The sequence below is a fragment of the Cherax quadricarinatus genome, chromosome 22 (genome assembly GCF_038502225.1).
Source record: "Cherax quadricarinatus isolate ZL_2023a chromosome 22, ASM3850222v1, whole genome shotgun sequence".
NCBI classification, from domain to species: Eukaryota; Metazoa; Arthropoda; class Malacostraca; order Decapoda; family Parastacidae; genus Cherax; species Cherax quadricarinatus.
In genome coordinates this window covers 23,473,074-23,494,915 of record NC_091313.1, presented here as the reverse complement: position 1 = coordinate 23,494,915, position 21,842 = coordinate 23,473,074, and the positions used below count along the sequence as shown (strand labels likewise).

Genomic DNA, 21,842 nt, shown 5'->3' with positions numbered 1-21,842 from the left:
GGTACAGACACTTTCGTTGCTGTTCGCTTATGTAAACGAACTTAAAAGGAGAATAGTATTAGAATAACAAACAGAGATGTCACACTTCCAGATTTAGCCCACAGATCGGAACCGTTCTTTATTATTACCTTGAATCCCGTTTCAAACCCGTTTTCCGATTCAGCTCGGGTTTTAGGGTAACTGTTATGTCATACAGTGCAAGTCTTACGAGTCTCATATAAACTCGTCACGGTTTTTAACTACTTACAGAATATTTCATGTGTTTGCAACACCCGCCACTCAGCTTCCCTAGCAACACCCGCCACACAGCTTCCCTAGCAACATCCGTCACACAGCTACCCTAGCAACACCCGCCACTCAGCTTCCCTAGCAACACCCGCCACTCAGCTACCCTAGCAACACCCGCCACACAGCTTCCCTATCAACACCCGCCATTCAGCTTCGCTAGCAACACCCGCCACACAGCTTCCCTAGCAACACCCGCCACACAGCTACCCTAGCAACATCCGCCACTCAGCTTCGCTAGCAACACCCGCCACACAGCTTCCCTAGCAACACCCGCCACTCAGCTTCCCTAGCAACACCCGCCACACAGCTTCCCTAGCAACATCCGTCACACAGCTACCCTAGCAACACCCGCCACTCAGCTACCCTAGCAACACCCGCCACTCAGCTACCCTAGCAACACCCGCCACACAGCTTCCCTATCAACACCCGCCATTCAGCTTCGCTAGCAACACCCGCCACACAGCTTCCCTAGCAACACCCGCCACACAGCTACCCTAGCAACATCCGCCACTCAGCTTCGCTAGCAACACCCGCCACACAGCTTCCCTAGCAACACCCGCCACACAGCTTCCCTAGCAACACCCGCCACACAGCTTCCCTAGCAACACCCGTCACACAGCTACCCTAGCAACACCCGCCACACAGCTTCCCTATCAACACCCGCCACTCAGCTTCGCTAGCAACACCCGCCACACAGCTACCCTAGCAACACCCGCCACACAGCTTCCCTATCAACACCCGCCACTCAGCTTCGCTAGCAACACCCGCCACACAGCTACCCTAGCAACACCCGCCACACAGCTTCCCTAGCAACACCCGTCACACAGCTACCCTAGCAACACCCGCCACACAGCTTCGCTAGCAACACCCGCCACACAGCTTCCCTAGCAACACCCTCCACACAGCTTCCCTAGCAACACCCGCCACACAGCTTCCCTAGCAACACCCGCCACACAGCTTCCCTATCAACACCCGCCACACAGCTTCCCTAGCAACACCCGCCACACAGCTACCCTAGCAACACCCGCCACACAGCTTCCCTAGCAACACCCGCCACACAGCTTCCCTAGCAACACCCGCCACACAGCTTCCCTAGCAACACCCGCCACACAGCTTCCCTATCAACACCCGCCACACAGCTTCCCTAGCAACACCCGCCACACAGCTTCCCTAGCAACACCCGCCACACAGCTACCCTAGCAACACCCGCCACACAGCTTCCCTAGCAACACCCATCACACAGATACCCTAGCAACACCCGCCACACAGCTTCCCTATCAACACCCGCCACTCAGCTTCGCTAGCAACACCCGCCACTCAGCTTCCTTAGCAACACCCGCCACTCAGCTTCCCTAGCAACACCCGCCACTCAGCTTCCCTAGCAACACCCGCCACACAGCTTCCCTAGCAACACCCGCCACTCAGCTTCCCTAGCAACACCCGCCACTCAACTTCCCTATCAACACCCGCCACTCAACTTCCCTAGCAACACCCGCCACTCAGCTTCCCTAGTAACACCCGCCACTCAGCTTCCCTAGCAACACCCGCCACACAGCTTCCCTAGCATCACCCGCCACACAGCTTCCCTAGCAACACCCGCCACACAGCTTCCCTAGCAACACCCGCCACACAGCTTCCCTAGCAACACCCGCCACACAGCTTCCCTAGCAACACCCGCCACTCAGCTACCCTAGCAACACCCGCCACACAGCTTCCCTAGCAACACCCATCACACAGCTACCCTAGCAACACCCATCACACAGCTACCCTAGCAACACCCGCCACACAGCTTCCCTAGCAACACCCATCACACAGCTACCCTATCAACACCAGCCACACAGCTTCGCTAGCAACACCCGCCACTCAGCTTCCCTAGCAACACCCGCCACTCAGCTTCCCTAGTAACACCCGCCACTCAGCTTCCCTAGCAACACCCGCCACACAGCTTCCCTAGCAACACCCGCCACACAGCTTCCCTAGCAACACCCGCCACACAGCTTCCCTAGCAACACCCGCCACTCAGCTTCCCTAGCAACACCCGCCACACAGCTACCCTAGCAACACCCGCCACACAGCTTCCCTAGCAACACCTGCCACACAGCTACCCTAGCAACACCCGCCACACAGCTTCCCTAGCAACACCCGCCACTCAGCTTCCCTAGCAACACCCGCCACACAGCTACCCTAGCAACACCCGCCACACAGCTACCCTAGCAACACCCGCCACACAGCTTCCCTAGCAACACCCGCCACTCAGCTTCCCTAGCAACACCCGCCACACAGCTACCCTAGCAACACCCGCCACACAGCTTCCCTAGCAACACCCGCCACACAGCTTCCCTAGCATCACCCGCCACACAGCTTCCCTAGCAACACCCGCCACACAGCTTTCCTAGCAACACCCGCCACACAGCTTCCCTAGCAACACCCGCCACACAGCTTCCCTAGCAACACCCGCCACTCAGCTACCCTAGCAACACCCGCCACACAGCTTCCCTAGCAACACCCATCACACAGCTACCCTAGCAACACCCGCCACACAGCTTCCCTATCAACACCCGCCACTCAGCTTCGCTAGCAACACCCGCCACTCAGCTTCCCTAGCAACACCCGCCACTCAGCTTCCCTAGTAACACCCGCCACTCAGCTTCCCTAGCAACACCCGCCACACAGCTTCCCTAGCATCACCCGCCACACAGCTTTCTTAGCAACACCCGCCACACAGCTTCCCTAGCAACACCCGCCACACAGCTTCCCTAGCATCACCCGCCACACAGCTTTCTTAGCAACACCCGCCACTCAGCTTCCCTAGCAACACCCGCCACACAGCTTCCCTAGCAACACCCGCCACACAGCTTCCCTAGCAACACCCGCCACTCAGCTTCCCTAGCATCACCCGCCACACAGCTTTCTTAGCAACACCCGCCACTAAGCTTCCCTAGCAACACCCGCCACACAGCTTCCCTATCAACACCCGCCACACAGCTTTCTTAGCAACACCCGCCACTAAGCTTCCCTAGCAACACCCGCCACACAGCTTCCCTATCAACACCCGCCACACAGCTTCCCTATCAACACCCGCCACACAGCTTCCCTAGCAACACCCGCCACACAGCTTCCCTAGCAACACCCGCCACACAGCTTTCTTAGCCACCCTTTCTTATGCCTTTTCCCACATCATTAACTGTAGCTAACAGTTTCTTATCCTTGTCAAATAAACTGTTCACTAACATGTTTCAGGAAAACACTTAACCCACACGTCCCCTTCTCTTCATAAGCCCACATTTTTTTTATCATTAATCATACTTTCTATATTTACCATTCCATGTATACGTAATTTATGTATACCTGTACTGTGATACTGGTATGTTGAAATCCTTCTGCCATTTCTTTGGTTGTTAATCACAAGCGAATGATAAATTTTACAATTGTTACTATTACGGGAATGGCGAATTAACTTTAAGCGAAATAATATATTAAAGTGTGAATGTAATTCACACATGTATGTAAATTAATGCCTCAGGGGAAATAATCAAAGTGTTTGTATAGGTACGAAAACTGATCACAAGGCCGTCGTGCCATCGCTGGCGGACGTACGAGGCTTGCAGGGTAAGGCTTGGAGTGCCAGCCAGTGCCAGGTCAGCAGCGGTTGTGGGCAGGTGAGAGTGCCACCGGCTGTCTCCCTGACTCTCTTTCACTGTGACTCTAATCCCCTTTTGATTCGTTAAGTAACTAGAAAGCTGATATTTCCTCCCAAAGCTTCAATCAGTTCAGAAATTCAACCCCCAAAAAACACCAATGTTCCGGATATTTATGTTGATTATTGACTCCGGGAGAAAGTTTAGAACGCTTAGAGTTTTGTTTTAGTTTTGTCCGTCGAGTGAGAGCTTCAAGTAGACCAGGAATGTAAGTACGACCCCGTCGAGCAATCTGAACAATAAGAACATGGACAACACCTGAAAATTCGAACGAAACCTGAAAAAAGCATGCATAACACCTGAAAAAAAAGGGGTTGCCGTTACTGAAGAGGTGAGCATGAATCATAGTTATTTAGAGCAGGTGTGGAGCTGAGGTACTCTTGAACGCACATGTACACACAGTTGCTGGAAACTCTCAGAATACTCGTACACTCACAGTTGCACTTAATAACCATCTATTCAGATATTAGAGACTAGGCGAAATTTTCTCTGGAGAGAAAAATGGGCTTTTTGTTATGTGATGACCAACTCACTGGTCGTAACGTGGGTCGTAGTCATGTGATGAACTAATCAATGGTCGTAACGTGGGTCGTAGTCTTATGATGACCAACTCATTGGTCAAAACTTGGGTAGTAGTTATGTGATGACCAACTCATGGGTCATAACTTGGGTCGTAGTTATGTCATACCCAACTCACTGACCATAACTTGGGTCGTAATCATGTGATGACCAACTCACTGGTCATAACGTGGGTCGTAGTCTTATGATGAATTTCACAGTGGTCGTAACGTGAGTCTTAGTCGTAGCGTAGTGACCCAGTGGCGGCAGCAACACCAGCATCACCAGCAGGAGCAGCGGAGTCAGCAGCATCAACAACATCAGTAACACCAACAGCAGTAGCACCAGCAACAGCAACACTAGCAGCGCCACTAGCAACATGAACAGCAGCAGCAGCACTGGGAGTAGCATCAAAATTCGTAAAAAACACCAGCACCAATAGCAGCAGCAGCAGAAAATGAAGAAACAGCAGAAGCAGCAGCAACAACAAGAACACCAGAGAAACACACACACAAAAAAAAGAACATTAGAGGAAGTGAAAATGTTAGTGGTAATATGAATAGCAGAATTTACAAAAAATATTAATAGGAATAGTTATCCCTGTAGTAGTAGTAGTAGTAGTGATGGTAGTATTAGTAATAGTAGTAGTAGTAGCAGTAGCTATAGTAGTAGTAGTAGTAGTAGTAGTAGTAGTAGCAATAATAGTATGAGTATCAATAAATTTCAACATTGTGAAGGAGCACTGTTTTAGCTGGGAAAGAAAGAAATAGGTCGTAAATCTTCGCTACAGAAAGATATTCTTGGGTAACGAAGCAGTTTACGATGTGATTCTCTGGCTGTGTCGAGCAACCACCTCAAGTTAAAAGTTTGCCCATCAGACAGAAAATTTAGTGACAGCTATGCAATGCGGTCTGCGGAAGAAATGGAAGAGCAGAGAAAAATGAGAGAGAGGGAGAGAGAGAGAGAGAGAGAGAGAGAGAGAGAGAGAGAGAGAGAGAGAGAGAGAGAGAGAGAGAGAGAGAGAGAGACAGAGAGAGTGAGAGAGGGAGAGAGGGAGAGAGAGAGAGAGAGAGAGAGAGAGATAGAGAGAGACAGAGAGGGAGAGAGAGAGAGAGAGAGAGAGAGAGAGAGAGAGAGAGAGAGAGAGAGAGAGAGAAAGAAAGAAAGAGAGAAAGAGATACATAAAACTCAACTACTGACGGATACTCGGGTCACTGCCAGCATTACAGTGCCAAGGTAAGAGCCGCCCGACCCTCACAACAGTACACATACGTACACATAAATATTGTATCATCGTACACAAAACACTATAAGTGTCTGCTCCTTGCACCATGTTTTTTTTTCTCTCTCTCTTTGTTCAAACCAGAGCAAACTACACCAACCTGGACATTATTTTCTCCACCTACCCCAGGAAACACGGTCCAGGTCTCCATGTTCAGACCTGAATTGTCTTTGCTCCCTTTTCCTCTCAACAGCTCCTTCACCGAGAATCAATTTTGTTTTCTTTCTTTATAATGATGATGCCGTCATAAATTCCACTTCCCCTGCATAGAGAATAGGCCATCTTTAAAAATGACAATTCCCTGGTAATAGTAACTCCAGGTGTGCTTCAACAAAATCTTTGAAACGGCAAAAGTTGTTGAACACTAGTTGATTGCTTAACGATATTCTCATAGCTCTACCGAAGTTTCCCAATATATGAAATATACGAAACTATTCCATTGTGATGGGAAATGAGCGGTAAACCCATCCTGTGTGACGAAATATGGCTGAGAAACTCGTCGTGTGACGGAATATGACTGGCGAAACCCATCCTGTGTAATGAAAGATGAATGGGGGAACCCATTCTGTGTAATGAAAGATGAATGGGGGAACCCATCCTGTGTAATGAAAGATGACTGGGGCAACCCATCCTGTGTAATGGAAGACGACTGGGGGATCCCTGTACTGTGTAATGAAAGATGACTGGGGGAACCCTTCCTATGTAATGAAAGATGACTGGGGGAACCCGTCCTGTGTAATGAAAGATGACTGGGGAAACCCATTCTGTGTAATAAAAGATGACTGGGGGAGCCCATTCTGTGTAATGAAAGATGACTGGGGGAACCCATTCTGTGTAATGAATGATGACTGGGGGAACCCATTCTGGGTAATGAAAGATGACTGGGGAACCCATTCTGTGTAATGAAAGATAACTGGGGGAACCCATTCTGTGTAATGAAAGATGACTGGGGGAACCCTGTACTGTGTAATGAAAGATGACTGGGAGAACCCATTCTGTGTAATGAAAGATGACTGGGGGAACCCATTCTGTGTAATGAAAGATGACTGGGGAAACCCATTCTGTGTAATGAAAGATGACTGGGGGAACCCATTCTGTGTAATGAAAGATGACTGGGGGAACCCATTCTGTGTAATGAAAGATGACTGGGGAAACCCATTCTGTGTAATGAAAGATGACTGGGGAACCCATTCTGTGTAATGAAAGATGACTGGGGGAACCCATTCTGTGTAATGAAAGATGGCTGGGGGAACCCATTCTGTGTAATGAAAGATGACTGGGGGAACCCTATACTGTGTAATGAAAGATGACTGGGGGAATTATGTACTGTGTAATGAAAGATGACTGGGGGAACCCTGTACTGTGTAATAAAAGATGACTGGGGGAACCCATTCTGTGTAATGAAAGATGACTGGGGAAACCTATTCTGTGTAATGAAAGATGACTGGGGGAACTCATTCTGTGTAATGAAAGATGACTGGGGAAACCTATTCTGTGTAATGAAAGATGACTGGGGGAACCCATTCTGTGTAATGAAAGATAACCGGGGGAACCCATTCTGTATAATGAAAGATGAATGGGGAAACCCATTCTGTGTAATGAAAGATGACTGGGGGAACCCTGTACTGTGTAATGAAAGATGACTGGGGGAACCGTGTACTGTGTAATGAAAGATGACTGGGGGAACCCATTCTGTTTAATGAAAGATGACTGGGGAAATCCATTCTGTGTAATGAAAGATGACTGGGGAAACCCATTCTGTGTAATGAAAGATGACTGGACGAACCCCCTCCTGTGTAATGAAAGATGACTGGGAGAACTCGTACTGTGTAATGAAAGATGGCTGGGGAAACCCATTCTGTGTAATGAAAGATGACTGGGGAAACCCATTCTGTGTAATGAAAGATGACTGGGGGAACCCATTCTGTGTAATGAAAGATGACTGGGGAAACCCATTCTGTGTAATGAAAGATGACTGGGGGAACCCATTCTGTGTAATGAAAGATGACTGGGGAAACCTATTCTGTGTAATGAAAGATGACTGGGGGAACCCATTCTGTGTAATGAAAGATAACCGGGGGAACCCATTCTGTGTAATGAAAGATGAATGGGGAAACCCATTCTGTGTAATGAAAGATGACTGGGGGAACCCTGTACTGTGTAATGAAAGATGACTGGGGGAACCCATTCTGTGTAATGAAAGATGATTGGCGAAGCCCATTCTGTGTAATGAAAGATGACTGGGGGAACCCATTCTGTGTAATGAAAGATGACTGGGGGAACCCATTCTGTGTAATGAAAGATGACTGGGGAAACCCATTCTGTGTAATGAAAGATGACTGGGGGAACCCATTCTGTGTAATGAAAGATGACTGGGGGAACCCATTCTGTGTAATGAAAGATGACTGGGGGAACCCATTCTGTGTAATGAAAGATGACTGGGGGAACCCTGTACTGTGTAATGAAAGATGACTAGGGGAACCCATTCTGTGTAATGAAAGATGACTGGGGGAACCCTGTTCTGTGTAATGAAAGATGACTGGGGGAAATCTGTACTGTGTAATGAAAGATGACTGGGGGAACCCTGTACTGTGTAATAAAAGATTACTGGGGGAACCCTGTACTGTGTAATGAAAGATGACTGGGGGAACCCATTCTGTGTAATGAAAGATGACTGGGGAAACCTATTCTGTGTAATGAAAGATGACTGGGGGAACCCATTCTGTGTAATGAAAGATGACTGGGGAAACCTATTCTGTGTAATGAAAGATGACTGGGGGAACCCATTCTGTGTAATGAAAGATGACTGGGGAAAAATATTCTGTGTAATGAAAGATGACTGGGGGAACCCATTCTGTGTAATGAAAGATGACTGGGGGAACCCATTCTGTGTAATGAAAGATGACTGGAGGAACCCATTCTGTGTAATGAAAGATGACTGGGGGAACCCTGTACTGTGTAATGAAAGATGACTATGGGAACCCATTCTGTGTAATGAAAGATGACTGGGGGAACCCTGTTCTGTGTAATGAAAGATGACTGGGGGAATTCTGTACTGTGTAATGAAAGATGACTGGGGGAACCCTGTACTGTGTAATAAAAGATGACTGGGGGAACCCTGTACTGTGTAATGAAAGATGACTGGGGGAACCCATTCTGTGTAATGAAAGATGACTGGGGAAACCTATTCTGTGTAATGAAAGATGACTGGGGGAACCCATTCTGTGTAATGAAAGATGACTGGGGAAACCTATTCTGTGTAATGAAAGATGACTGGGGGAACCCATTCTGTGTAATGAAAGATGACTGGGGAAAAATATTCTGTGTAATGAAAGATGACTGGGGGAACCCATTCTGTGTAATGAAAGATGACTGGGGGAACCCATTCTGTGTAATGAAAGATGACTGGGGGAACCCATTCTGTGTAATGAAAGATGACTGGGGAAACCCATTCTGTGTAATGAAAGATGACTGGGGGAACCCTGTACTGTGTAATGAAAGATGACTGGGGGAACCCATTCTGTGTAATGAAAGATGACTGGGGAAACCCATTCTGTGTAATGAAAGATGACTGGGGAAATCCTGTACTGTGTAATGAAAGATGACTGGACGAACCCCCTCCTGTGTAATGAAAGATGACTGGGGGAACCCGTACTGTGTAATGAAAGATGGCTGGGGAAACCCATTCTGTGTAATGAAAGATGACTGGGGAAACCCATTCTGTGTAATGAAAGATGACTGGGGGAACCCATTCTGTGTAATGAAAGATGACTGGGGAACCCATTCTGTGTAATGAAAGGTGACTGGTGAAACCCATTCTGTGTAATGAAAGATAACTGGGGGAATCCTGTACTGTGTAATGAAAGATGACTGGGGGAACCCATTCTGTGTAATGAAAGATGACTGGGGGAACCCGTCCTGAATGGTGGTCTATGACAGGAAAAGACAGCTATCTTTGGCTCCCACTGTGTAACTGTTGCGGAGTTTGGTAGTAACACTCTGCTGATATAGCAAACTCAGTTTAGTAAACAAGAAAATGATCTGTGCCATTAGACCATATCGATCAGCGTATCACATCGCCCCCACTGAACAAATGAGGTCTGGCACTATAATCAGTAGAATTTAGGCTTCAGAACTATTCTTGGCCTATCCTTCTATTCCTTGGATCAAGCGTGATTTCCTCCCATTTCCATTCGATGTAAGATCCCTCGGGATTTTGCGCTTCGGATATAGTAATTCAGATAAGTGAATTTTGATGGCGCCCAATGCAGTGTCGTAAGAACCACATTGAATAAATTCAGTTAAGTACCTAAATTACTGGGAATGTTTAAAGTCCCTCGAGTTGTATTCCTGGGAACGTGCCTGAGAAACATACATCATAATTCACACCTGGGAAGTTTTGAAGGGACTGATCCCAAATCTCTACACCAGTTTTACCACTCACTTGTCATGGGTCCAGAAGCCAACTCGTTCCGTGGTTTCTCTACACTAGTGTCACTCCTTACGGAAGCAAGAGGCTCGGCAGACGATGCAAAATACCCCCAATGAAAACTGAAAAGTGTTACCCTCACTTAATGCCGACAGCATACAGAGATAAAGGTCTACACGGAAAGATAAGCTGGCTTTGCCACCTGTCCCTTCCACTCCATGACATTACTTCTATATAAAGCAAATTATCGATACAGATCCCATTAATAATTCAACGTTGACGGTGAAATCCATTCGGGATTACGCCAGTTCTATTATGAATAGGGCCACAAATAGCCTTAACCTTTTCGATTATTGAGCCACACTAGTCGTACTTGACCCACTGAAGAAACACACAGGTTGTAGAGCGAGCTTTTTTTTGGGGGGGGGGGAGTGAAGAGGACAACATTTCTCTCTGTGCAGAGCTTTATCAAGTCATCACAAACTCTACAAAGAACAAAACGTTATTATAACTAAGTATTACGTATATATCTTTTCATCCAAGTTGGAATTTTTGGTGTGGTGAAGCATATCCAATAGCATGTGTTTACAACAGCAGATATATGTTGTTGGTGCTCCATGTTTAGTGTTTGTAGCAGTAGAGATGTGTTGGTGGTGCTCAGTCTTCAGTGTTTGTAGCAGTAGAGATGTGTTGGTGGTGCTCAGTCTTCAGTGTTTGTAGCGGCAGAGATGTGTTGGTGGTGCTCAGTCTTCAGTGTTTACAACAGCAGAGATGTGTTGATGGTGCTCAGTCTTCAGTGTTTGTAGCAGTAGAGATGTGTTGGTGGTGCTCAGTCTTCAGTGTTTGTAGCAGTAGAGATGTGTTGGTGGTGCTCAGTCTTCAGTGTTTGTAGCAGTAGAGATGTGTTGATGGTGCTCAGTCTTCAGTGTTTGTAGCAGTAGAGATGTGTTGGTGGTGCTCAGTCTTCAGTGTCTGTAGCAGTAGAGATGTGTTGATGGTGCTCAGTCTTCAGTGTTTGTAGCAGTAGAGATGTGTTGATGGTGCTCAGTCTTCAGTGTTTGTAGCAGTAGAGATGTGTTGGTGGTGCTCAGTCTTCAGTGTCTGTAGCAGTAGAGATGTGTTGGTGGTGCTCAGTCTTCAGTGTTTGTAGCAGTAGAGATGTGTTGGTGGTGCTCAGTCTTCAGTGTTTGTAGCAGTAGAGATGTGTTGGTGGTGCTCAGTCTTCAGTGTTTGTAGCAGTAGAGATGTGTTGATGGTGCTCAGTCTTCAGTGTTTGTAGCAGTAGAGATGTGTTGATGGTGCTCAGTCTTCAGTGTTTGTAGCAGTAGAGATGTGTTGGTGGTGCTCAGTCTTCAGTGTTTGTAGCAGTAGAGATGTGTTGATGGTGCTCAGTCTTCAGTGTTTGTAGCAGTAGAGATGTGTTGACGGTGCTCAGTCTTCAGTGTTTGTAGCAGTAGAGATGTGTTGGTGGTGCTCAGTCTTCAGTGTTTGTAGCAGTAGAGATGTGTTGGTGGTGCTCAGTCTTCAGTGTTTGTAGCAGTAGAGATGTGTTGATGGTGCTCAGTCTTCAGTGTTTGTAGCAGTAGAGATGTGTTGGTGGTGCTCAGTCTTCAGTGTTTGTAGCAGTAGAGATGTGTTGGTGGTGCTCAGTCTTCAGTGTTTGTAGCAGTAGAGATGTGTTGGTGGTGCTCAGTCTTCAGTGTTTGTAACAGTAGAGATGTGTTGGTGGTGCTCAGTCTTCAGTGTTTGTACCAGTAGAGATGTGTTGGTGGTGCTCAGTCTTCAGTGTTTGTAGCGGCAGAGATGTGTTGGTGGTGCTCAGTCTTCAGTGTTTGTAGCGGCAGAGATGTGTTGGTGGTGCTCAGTCTTCAGTGTTTGTAGCAGTAGAGATGTGTTGGTGATGCTCAATCTTCAGTGTTTGTACCAGTAGAGATGTGTTGGTGGTGCTCAGTCTTCAGTGTTTGTAGCAGTATAGATGTGGTGGTGGTGCTCAGTCTTCAGTGTTTGTAGCGGCAGAGATGTGTTGGTGGTGCTCAGTCTTCAGTGTTTGTAGCAGTAGAGATGTGTTGGTGGTGCTCAGTCTTCAGTGTTTGTAGCAGTAGAGATGTGTTGGTGGTGCTCAGTCTTCAATGTTTGTAGTTACAGCAGCAGAGCTGTGTTGGTTGTGCTTCGTCTTCATTGTTTGTAGATACAGTAGCAGAGTTGTGCTGGTTGTGCTCAGTGTTCAGTGTTTGTAGTTACAGCAGAGTTGTGTTGGTGGTGCTCCGTCTTCAGTGTTTGTGTCTACAGCAGCAGAAGTGTGTTGATGGTATCTCATCTTAAGCATTTATATATTATAAAACACACACAAAAAATCCAATGGGTGTAACACTTACTACCGCCGAATATATCCCTTCCCCGTCGGGAGGGATATATGCAAATCCCCCCAAAAAGAAATTAATGAAAAGAGCTTATACTCGTGGTGTCCAGGTTTTCAGTCGTGCTATATTGTTAGAGCTTTCAAAAATATCCATTGATTTCGAAATAATATTACTTGCTTAACCCCATTCCAGGTACTGCCCAAACTCTGACACTGGAGGGATTTCCCAGCACGGATCCAGCAACGCACAGCGTTGCTGGATCCCTTCTGCCTTTTCCATGTCTTGTCTCTTGTTTTCCAACAAAGGCATTCTCAGTGGCTTGAGCTTCTCATACTTATAACCCACTGTTCTTCATTTATGGAATTATTTTTTTTGCTTATATTTAAGTTCTCGACGATGTTTCGATCCATCCTTGACCATTATCAAGTAGCTGATTTTTTTATTAAGGACGGATCGAAAGATCGTGTAATATTTTGTCTCTATCTGTATGATAGTTTTGGCTTGTTCATGCAACGGTATTGTGGTCAGACCCAGATAGTGACTTCTACATTCATTTGTGAGGATTTGTTTTTGAACTTTATGCTTCTAAGGCGCGTGCACTACAAATGTGCGTACACCACTAATGCAAGTCCATTAGAAACCGCAAAGCTGGTCGAATAGAAACCGCATAGCGCCAATAGTTTACACTTGTGGCGGGCAAGTGTGTGCAAGTGTTGCTGTGTTTACCACTACCGAGTCACAACAAAACAGTGGTATTTAATGCTTAATAGAGTACTTTTACTACTATTACTACTGCTACTACTACTACTACTACCGCTACTACACTACCATTACTACTACTACTACTACTGCTACATTTATTACTACTACTACTAATACCAATGCTGTGACCACTACCACCTCTACTACTACTACTACTTCTAATAATAATAATAATAATAATAATAATAATAATAATAATAATAATAATAATAATAATAATAAAAGTCTCCTTGGAAAAGTGGGGAAGAATAGTTCCTCCGTAAGTCATGTGTGTCGTAAGAGGCGACAAAAATGCCGGGAGCAAGGTGCTAGTAACCCCTTCTCCTACCTCAGTGGGAGACGCCCGGTGTGATAAAAAAAAATATAATGAAAGTATGCACAAATCTATTTTTTTTTCGAGAATTCTGGAGCTCTGATACAATATATTTCATTAGTAATATGTTCACATTACATAACAACTCAAGCTGTGAGTGGAAGAGCAAGCAAGAGTATTACAGAGGTCACAATGGGCCACTATTCTATTTCACTGAGTACATTTATTACATTATTAAGATTCTGCAGATATTCATCCATTCATTTTAATATTCAAATACAGTCTTATAAACTTGTCGTTACTACTATAAACTTTGGTCACTTGCTAGGTTATGTGAACTTAAACAGATAACTCTATAAGGAAATAAAAGACTCTTAGATAAGTTTTAAGATATGGTAATATTTCCCTTTAATATTCCAAAATCTGACGTAGCCGTAGCTATAACAAGGAAACTCCCAGTTTATCTCCAGTCTGGCTCCAGTATGACTCCAGTTTTGTCAAACAGCTTCAGTCTCAAAAGTTAGCAAGTTAGACTCACAGAACAAGTTCATTCATCCGGCGCAAAGTGTGGATATTATCTTATGTTTTCAGATGTCTTCTCATCAACAATGAATGGGTTTAATTTTTCCTGTATGGTTTGTCTGGACGAGTTTCTAAATGAGTGGATATTTGGGCACTGAAATTGAATGTTCTAGTGCGTGTCCGCTCTCTCTCCATATAAAATTAACTGCCATAGATACTTAGTCAAGCAATAACAACACCTTATACACTACAAATCTTCTCAGTTTCACCACAGACATGTATTACTTGACACATCTCTTTGTGACTGCCTATGGAAACGCTGGTTCCTAATTACACTGTTCTGTTCCTCAAAACCGTTTGTTAATTCTTTACTAACGATGGCTTTTAAACTTGTTTGGGAAATCAAAATTATATTTGAAATTCTATTTCCTTACTGAAAATTCTGCCAAGGCATTGACATAATCATGCTCTCTCTTGCCTAATAGAGAGAGAATTCGCAAGTAATGATGATGGTTGGACTGAAAGCCTGTGGACCACACGAGAGCCATTAAGGATGAACGAAACCTATTTTCTAACAATCAAAAAAACTTTAATCCCTAAAACAAAGATTTCAGTTAACTCTCAGCGTATATACAGTCCTAAATGAGGGTAGGGAGTCAGAAACTATAAAACCGGCTACAGTTTCATATATGAAGCCGTAGTTACTGCTGTGTTAAATCAATAACTTGCATTGCGTTCGTATATATACTAATGGAATATGCATGTCTCGATAGTGACAGGCTTTGGCTCTAAAGTTTTTTTTAAAAACCCAGTGGCTACTAAGTGAAGACGGAGTGTTATACCGACAAAATGTCGGAAACAGCCGCTAGAGTCGCGTGACTGCAGACTCTCTCCGGTAGACGTGCACGCGACGCCGATAGAACCCACGTTCACTACTTCCAAAGAAATCACTCAAATAGCGCCAATAGAATTCACACACGCAGTAGTAACAGAAACAAAACAATCAACACAGCATTAACCACACAGCATTAACAGAAACCTCACAGCGCCAGTCGAAAACACACAGCACCAACAGAAACCTCACGGCATTAACAGATCCCATGCAGCACTGTGCCACTAGAAACCAAACAAACCAACAGAAACCACGCAACACCAATATAATACACTCAGCACCAATATAAACCACACACACACACACTCAGCGCCAGTAAAAACCAGGCAGCACAAATGGAAACCAAGCACGTAGCACGAGCCAGCTGTGTTTATCATGCACACTCGATACCTTGGAAACAAACTGAAGCCTTCTAGGTGCAAACTGTCCGGTAGTCAAGACCAGTGAGGGTTGGATCCTTAGTGTCCAGACAACAGTAATTCAACGGTAGCGGTAATTCCAGCATAACAAAAACAATTCCAAAGCAATAAGAATGCCTAAGGATCAGCAAATTCTAAGCTTAGAGAAGTGACAAAATAACAGGAATGCCATTTTAACTGGTATGCCAAAGTAACAAGAATGGCAAAAGTAAAATAAATGTCAAAGTAACAATAATTTCAATGTAATGGGAAAGCCGAAGTAGCAGGAATGCCAGAATGACAGGAATTTCAAGGAATATGGCAATGCCAGAATAACAAAAGTGCCTCGATGAACAGGCATTCTAAGAAAACGGGGAATGTCATAACAGATATACCAGAATGCCAAAAATCTTACTTAGACTGCCAGAAGCCATTGAAAGTTACATCAGATAGAGAGAAAGAGACGTTTATTCATTAGAATTTAAAGTTTCTTTGCTTTGATTATTGTCTGGAAGAGAGAGAGAGAGAGAGAGAGAGAGAGAGAGAGAGAGAGAGAGAGAGAGAGAGAGAGAGAGAGAGAGAGAAAGATTTCATGCTATAGATGCGATAAATTCGTTTTCCATAAACTTCTTATGCCTCATTTTCTTCCTTTTCCTTCCTGACTCTAAATTCCTCTCCTGGAGTAAGTGGTCATGACACACAGGCAGGAAAATGCTCACTCGATCGACTCCCACGTCCTGGAAAATCTGCGAGGCTAATGAGCGTTGGGGAGAGGAAAGAACTCAGTAACCGTGTAAGTGGCTATTTAAGAGGGAACATTAACTCACGCTATTGAGCCAGACTACTAGCCAGCAGTAGCTGGGCCGAAGCGCGCAAGAGAAGCATTACCTACCCCTACAGTGGCATCCTTGCAAGTTGAACACAGCTGCGGGTTTGCTGGTGTGTTTTTGTCTGTGTGCCTGTTCTTGGTCCACCCTCCAAGCTTAATTCCCAGGATGGTAACGTTTACTTAAATAGCGACCCCGTCAAGTGACTAGCTACCCGCTCCATCCAGCAACTAAATACCCGCCCCACTTAGCAACAAAACACCAAGCAGACTCAACAATAAAACACCTGTCCCACCCACCTATCTACCAATAAAATACCCACTCACGGAATCGATCTCCACCCTTTCCCCTGGATATGATATCTACAATAGGTTGCTATCTACCTACAATAGTCAGTGATTACAATATACCTACAACAGCCAATGTTTCCTGTCTACAAAAGAAAAGGTGTCTAAAGTTAGCCTCTCCTAAACAACGGGAACTGTTTACGTGTTCACTCAACAGTCAATAAACCTGTAGTCTCGAAGGAACCAGTAATTACCCTCACAGGAAGCGACGCTGCTAACAAAAGCAGGTAATGAGTAAACTAGCGGGCGATCTAATCATCGAGAAGATGAAAATTCCGCGAACGTGAGGGATAAAAGTTGGATGAATGATGTTATGGTTTTGCAAAGAATTACACGAGAAAATAACTCGTTAAGGATAATACTTGTATTAGCGGGTTGAACTTTCTTTTATGAGTATAGTGACAAGGAGGTGGTGGAAGATGTCCCTTAAATGAGAGAGTTATCAGACGATTTGTCACTTAAGTGTAAGCATTATTAGATGTTGTGCTCAAGTGGCTTATCTCACAATTGTGATTAAGAGAGAGAGAGAGAGAGAGAGAGAGAGAGAGAGAGAGAGAGAGAGAGAGAGAGAGAGAGAATTAGAATTCCTAATGATCAGAAAATTTCCGAGGTACACACACCGGGCAAAATACATTGTTTAAAATAGTAAACTTTTTACAACCAAGAATTTCATACTTTATGAAGAAGAAACTTTTGATAAGTCGCAATTTTTCCTTAGAGAGGTCGAGGACGAAGTCTCGTACTCGACCTCTTGAAGGTCGAGGAGGAAGTCTCGTACTCGACCTCTTGATGGTCGAGGAGGAAGTCTCGTACTCGACCTCTTGAAGGTCGAGGAGGAAGTCTCGTACTCGACCTCTTGATGGTCGAGGAGGAAGTCTCGTACTCGACCTCTTGATGGTCGAGGAGGAAGTCTCGTACTCGACCTCCTGATGGTCGAGGAGGAAGTCTCGTACTCGACCTCTTGATGGTCGAGGAGGAAGTCTCGTACTCGACCTCCTGATGGTCGAGGACGAAGTCTCGTACTCGACCTCCTGATGGTCGAGGAGGAAGTCTCGTACTCGACCTCTTGATGGTCGAGGACGAAGTCTCGTACTCGACCTCTTGATGGTCGAGGAGGAAGTCTCGTACTCGACCTCTTGAAGGTCGAGGAGGAAGTCTCGTACTCGACCTCTTGATGGTCGAGGAGGAAGTCTCGTACTCGACCTCTTGATGGTCGAGGAGGAAGTCTCGTACTCGACCTCTTGATGGTCGAGGAGGAAGTCTCGTACTCGACCTCTTGATGGTCGAGGAGGAAGTCTCGTACTCGTCCTCTTGATGGTCGAGGAGGAAGTCTCGTACTCGACCTCTTGATGGTCGAGGAGAAAGTCTCGTACTCGACCTCTTGATGGTCGAGGAGGAAGTCTCGTACTCGACCTCTTGATGGTCGAGGAGGAAGTCTCGTACTCGACCTCTTGATGGTCGAGGAGGAAGTCTCGTACTCGACCTCTTGATGGTCGAGGAGGAAGTCTCGTACTCGACCTCATGATGGTCGAGGAGGAAGTCTCGTACTCGACCTCTTGATGGTCGAGGAGGAAGTCTCGTACTCGACCTCTTGATGGTCGAGGAGGAAGTCTCGTACTCGACCTCTTGAAGGTCGAGGAGGAAGTCTCGTACTCGACCTCTTGAAGGTCGAGGAGGAAGTCTCGTACTCGACCTCTTGAAGGTCGAGGAGGAAGTCTCGTACTCGACCTCTTGAAGGTCGAGGAGGAAGTCTCGTACTCGACCTCTTGAAGGTCGAGGAGGAAGTCTCGTACTCGACCTCTTGAAGGTCGAGGAGGAAGTCTCGTACTCGACCTCTTGAAGGTCGAGGAGGAAGTCTCGTACTCGACCTCCCGATGGTCGAGGAGGAAGTCTCGTACTCGACCTCTTGAAGGTCGAGGAGGAAGTCTCGTACTCGACCTCCTGATGGTCGAGGAGGAAGTCTCGTACTCGACCTCCTGATGGTCGAGGAGGAAGTCTCGTACTCGACCTCCTGATGGTCGAGGAGGAAGTCTCGTACTCGACCTCCTGATGGTCGAGGAGGAAGTCTCGTACTCGACCTCCTGATGGTCGAGGAGGAAGTCTCGTACTCGACCTCCTGATGGTCGAGGAGGAAGTCTCGTACTCGACCTCCTGATGATCGAGGAGGAAGTCTCGTACTCGACCTCTTGAAGCTCGAGGAGGAAGTCTCGTACTCGACCTCTTGATGGTCGAGGACGAAGTCTCGTACTCGACCTCTTGATGGTCGAGGACGAAGTCTCGTACTCGACCTCTTGATGGTCGAGGACGAAGTCTCGTACTCGACCTCTTGATGATCGAGGAGGAAGTCTCGTACTCGACCTCTTGATGGTCGAGGAGGAAGTCTCGTACTCGACCTCTTGATGGTCGAGGAGGAAGTCTCGTACTCGACCTCTTGATGGGCGAGGAGGAAGTCTCGTACTCGACCTCTTGATGGTCGAGGACGAAGTCTCGTACTCGACCTCTTGATGGTCGAGGAGGAAGTCTCGTACTCGACCTCTTGATGGTCGAGGAGGAAGTCTCGTACTCGACCTCTTGATGGTCGAGGAGGAAGTCTCGTACTCGACCTCTTGATGGTCGAGGAGGAAGTCTCGTACTCGACCTCTTGATGGTCGAGGAGGAAGTCTCGTACTCGACCTCCTGATGGTCGAGGAGGAAGTCTCGTACTCGACCTCCTGATGGTCGAGGAGGAAGTCTCGTACTCGACCTCCTGATGGTCGAGGAGGAAGTCTCGTACTCGACCTCTTGATGGTCGAGGAGGAAGTCTCGTACTCGACCTCTTGATGGTCGAGGAGGAAGTCTCGTACTCGACCTCCTGATGGTCGAGGAGGAAGTCTCGTACTCGACCTCCTGATGGTCGAGGAGGAAGTCTCGTACTCGACCTCTTGATGGTCGAGGAGGAAGTCTCGTACTCGACCTCTTGATGGTCGAGGAGGAAGTCTCGTACTCGACCTCTTGATGGTCGAGGAGGAAGTCTCGTACTCGACCTCCTGATGGTCGAGGAGGAAGTCTCGTACTCGACCTCCTGATGGTCGAGGAGGAAGTCTCGTACTCGACCTCCTGATGGTCGAGGAGGAAGTCTCGTACTCGACCTCCTGATGGTCGAGGAGGAAGTCTCGTACTCGACCTCCTGATGGTCGAGGAGGAAGTCTCGTACTCGACCTCCTGATGGTCGAGGAGGAAGTCTCGTACTCGACCTCTTGATGATCGAGGAGGAAGTCTCGTACTCGACCTCCTGATGGTCGAGGAGGAAGTCTCGTACTCGACCTCCTGATGGTCGAGGAGGAAGTCTCGTAGTCGACCTCTTGATGGTCGAGGAGGAAGTCTCGTACTCGACCTCTTGATGGTCGAGGATGAAGTCTCGTACTCGACCTCTTGATGGTCGAGGAGGAAGTCTCGTACTCGACCTCCTGATGGTCGAGGAGGAAATCTCGTACTCGACCTCCTAATGGTCGAGGAGGAAGTCTCGTACTGGATCTCCTGATGGCCGAGGAGGAAGTCTCGTACTCGACCTCTTGATGGTCGAGGAGGAAGTCTCGTACTCGACCTCTTGATGGTCGAGGAGGAAGTCTCGTACTCGACCTCTTGATGGTCGAGGAGGAAGTCTCGTACTCGACCTCTTGATGGTCGAGGAGGAAATCTCGTACTCGACCTCCTGGTGGTCGAGGAGGAAGTCTCGTACTCGACCTCCTGATGGTCGAGGAGGAAGTCTCGTACTGGACCTCCTGATGGTCGAGGAGGAAGTCTCGTACTCGACCTCCTGATGGTCGAGGAGGAAGTCTCGTACTCGACCTCTTGGTGGTCGATGAGGAAGTCTCGTACTCGACCACTTGATGGTCGAGGAGGAAGTCTCGTACTCGACCTCTTGATGGTCGAGGAGGAAGTCTCGTACTCGACCTCTTGATGGTCGAGGAGGAAGTCTCGTACTCGACCTCTTGATGGTCGAGGAGGAAGTCTCGTACTCGACCTCTTGATGGTCGAGGAGGAAGTCTCGTACTCGACCTCCTGATGGTCGAGGAGGAAGTCTCGTACTCGACCTCCTGATGGTCGAGGAGGAAGTCTCGTACTCGACCTCTTGATGGTCGAGGAGGAAGTCTCGTACTCGACCTCTTGATTGTCGAGGAGGAAGTCTCGTACTCGACGTCCTGATGGTCGAGGAGGAAGTCTCGTACTCGACCTCCTGATGGTCGAGGAGGAAGTCTCGTACTCGACCTCCTGATGATCGAGGAGGAAGTCTCGTACTCGACCTCCTGATGGTCGAGGAGGAAGTCTCGTACTGGACCTCCTGATGGTCGAGGAGGAAGTCTCGTACTGGACCTCCTGATGGTCGAGGAGGAAGTCTCGTACTCGACCTCTTGATGGTCGAGGAGGAAGTCTCGTACTCGACCTCTTGATGGTCGAGGAGGAAGTCTCGTACTGGACCTCTTGATGGTCGAGGAGGAAGTCTTGTACTGGACCTCCTGATGGTCGAGGAGGAAGTCTCGTACTCGACTTCTTGATGGTCGAGGAGGAAGTCTCGTACTCGACCTCTTGATGGTCGAGGAGGAAGTCTCGTACTCGACCTCTTGATGGTCGAGGAGGAAGTCTCGTACTCGACCTCTTGATGGTCGAGGAGGAAGTCTCGTACTCGACCTCCTGATGGTCGAGGAGGAAGTCTCGTACTGGACCTCCTGATGGTCGAGGAGGAAGTCTCGTACTCGACCTCTTGATGGTCGAGGAGGAAGTCTCGTACTCGACCTCTTGATGGTCGAGGAGGAAGTCTCGTACTCGACCTCTTGATAGTCGAGGAGGAAGTCTCGTACTCGACCTCCTGATGGTCGAGGAGGAAGTCTCGTACTCGACCTCTTGATGGTCGAGGAGGAAGTCTCGTACTCGACCTCTTGATGGTCGAGGAGGAAGAGTCTCGTACTCGACCTATTGATGGTCGAGGAGGAAGTCTCGTACTCGACCTCCTGATGGTCGAGGAGGAAGTCTCGTACCCGACCTCTTGATGGTCGAGGAAAAAGTCTCGTACTCGACCTCTTGATGGTCGAGGAGGAAGTCTCGTACTCTACCTCTTGATAGTCGAGGAGGAAGTCTCGTACTCGACGTCCTGATGGTCGAGGAGGAAGTCTCGTACTCGACCTCTTA

At 47.2% G+C, this 21,842-nt stretch overlaps 1 protein-coding gene across 1 annotated transcript in view; it reads left to right on the top strand.

The window, feature by feature from the left end:
• The first annotated feature begins 3,924 nt into the window (after positions 1-3,924).
• LOC138853088 (uncharacterized) overlaps positions 3,925-21,842 on the top strand; it is a 165,064-nt gene continuing 147,146 nt past the window's right edge. The window contains exon 1 of the mRNA XM_070087690.1: positions 3,925-4,317. The gene's annotated coding sequence lies outside the window, so the exon portion shown is untranslated. The remainder of the gene's footprint in view (positions 4,318-21,842) is intronic.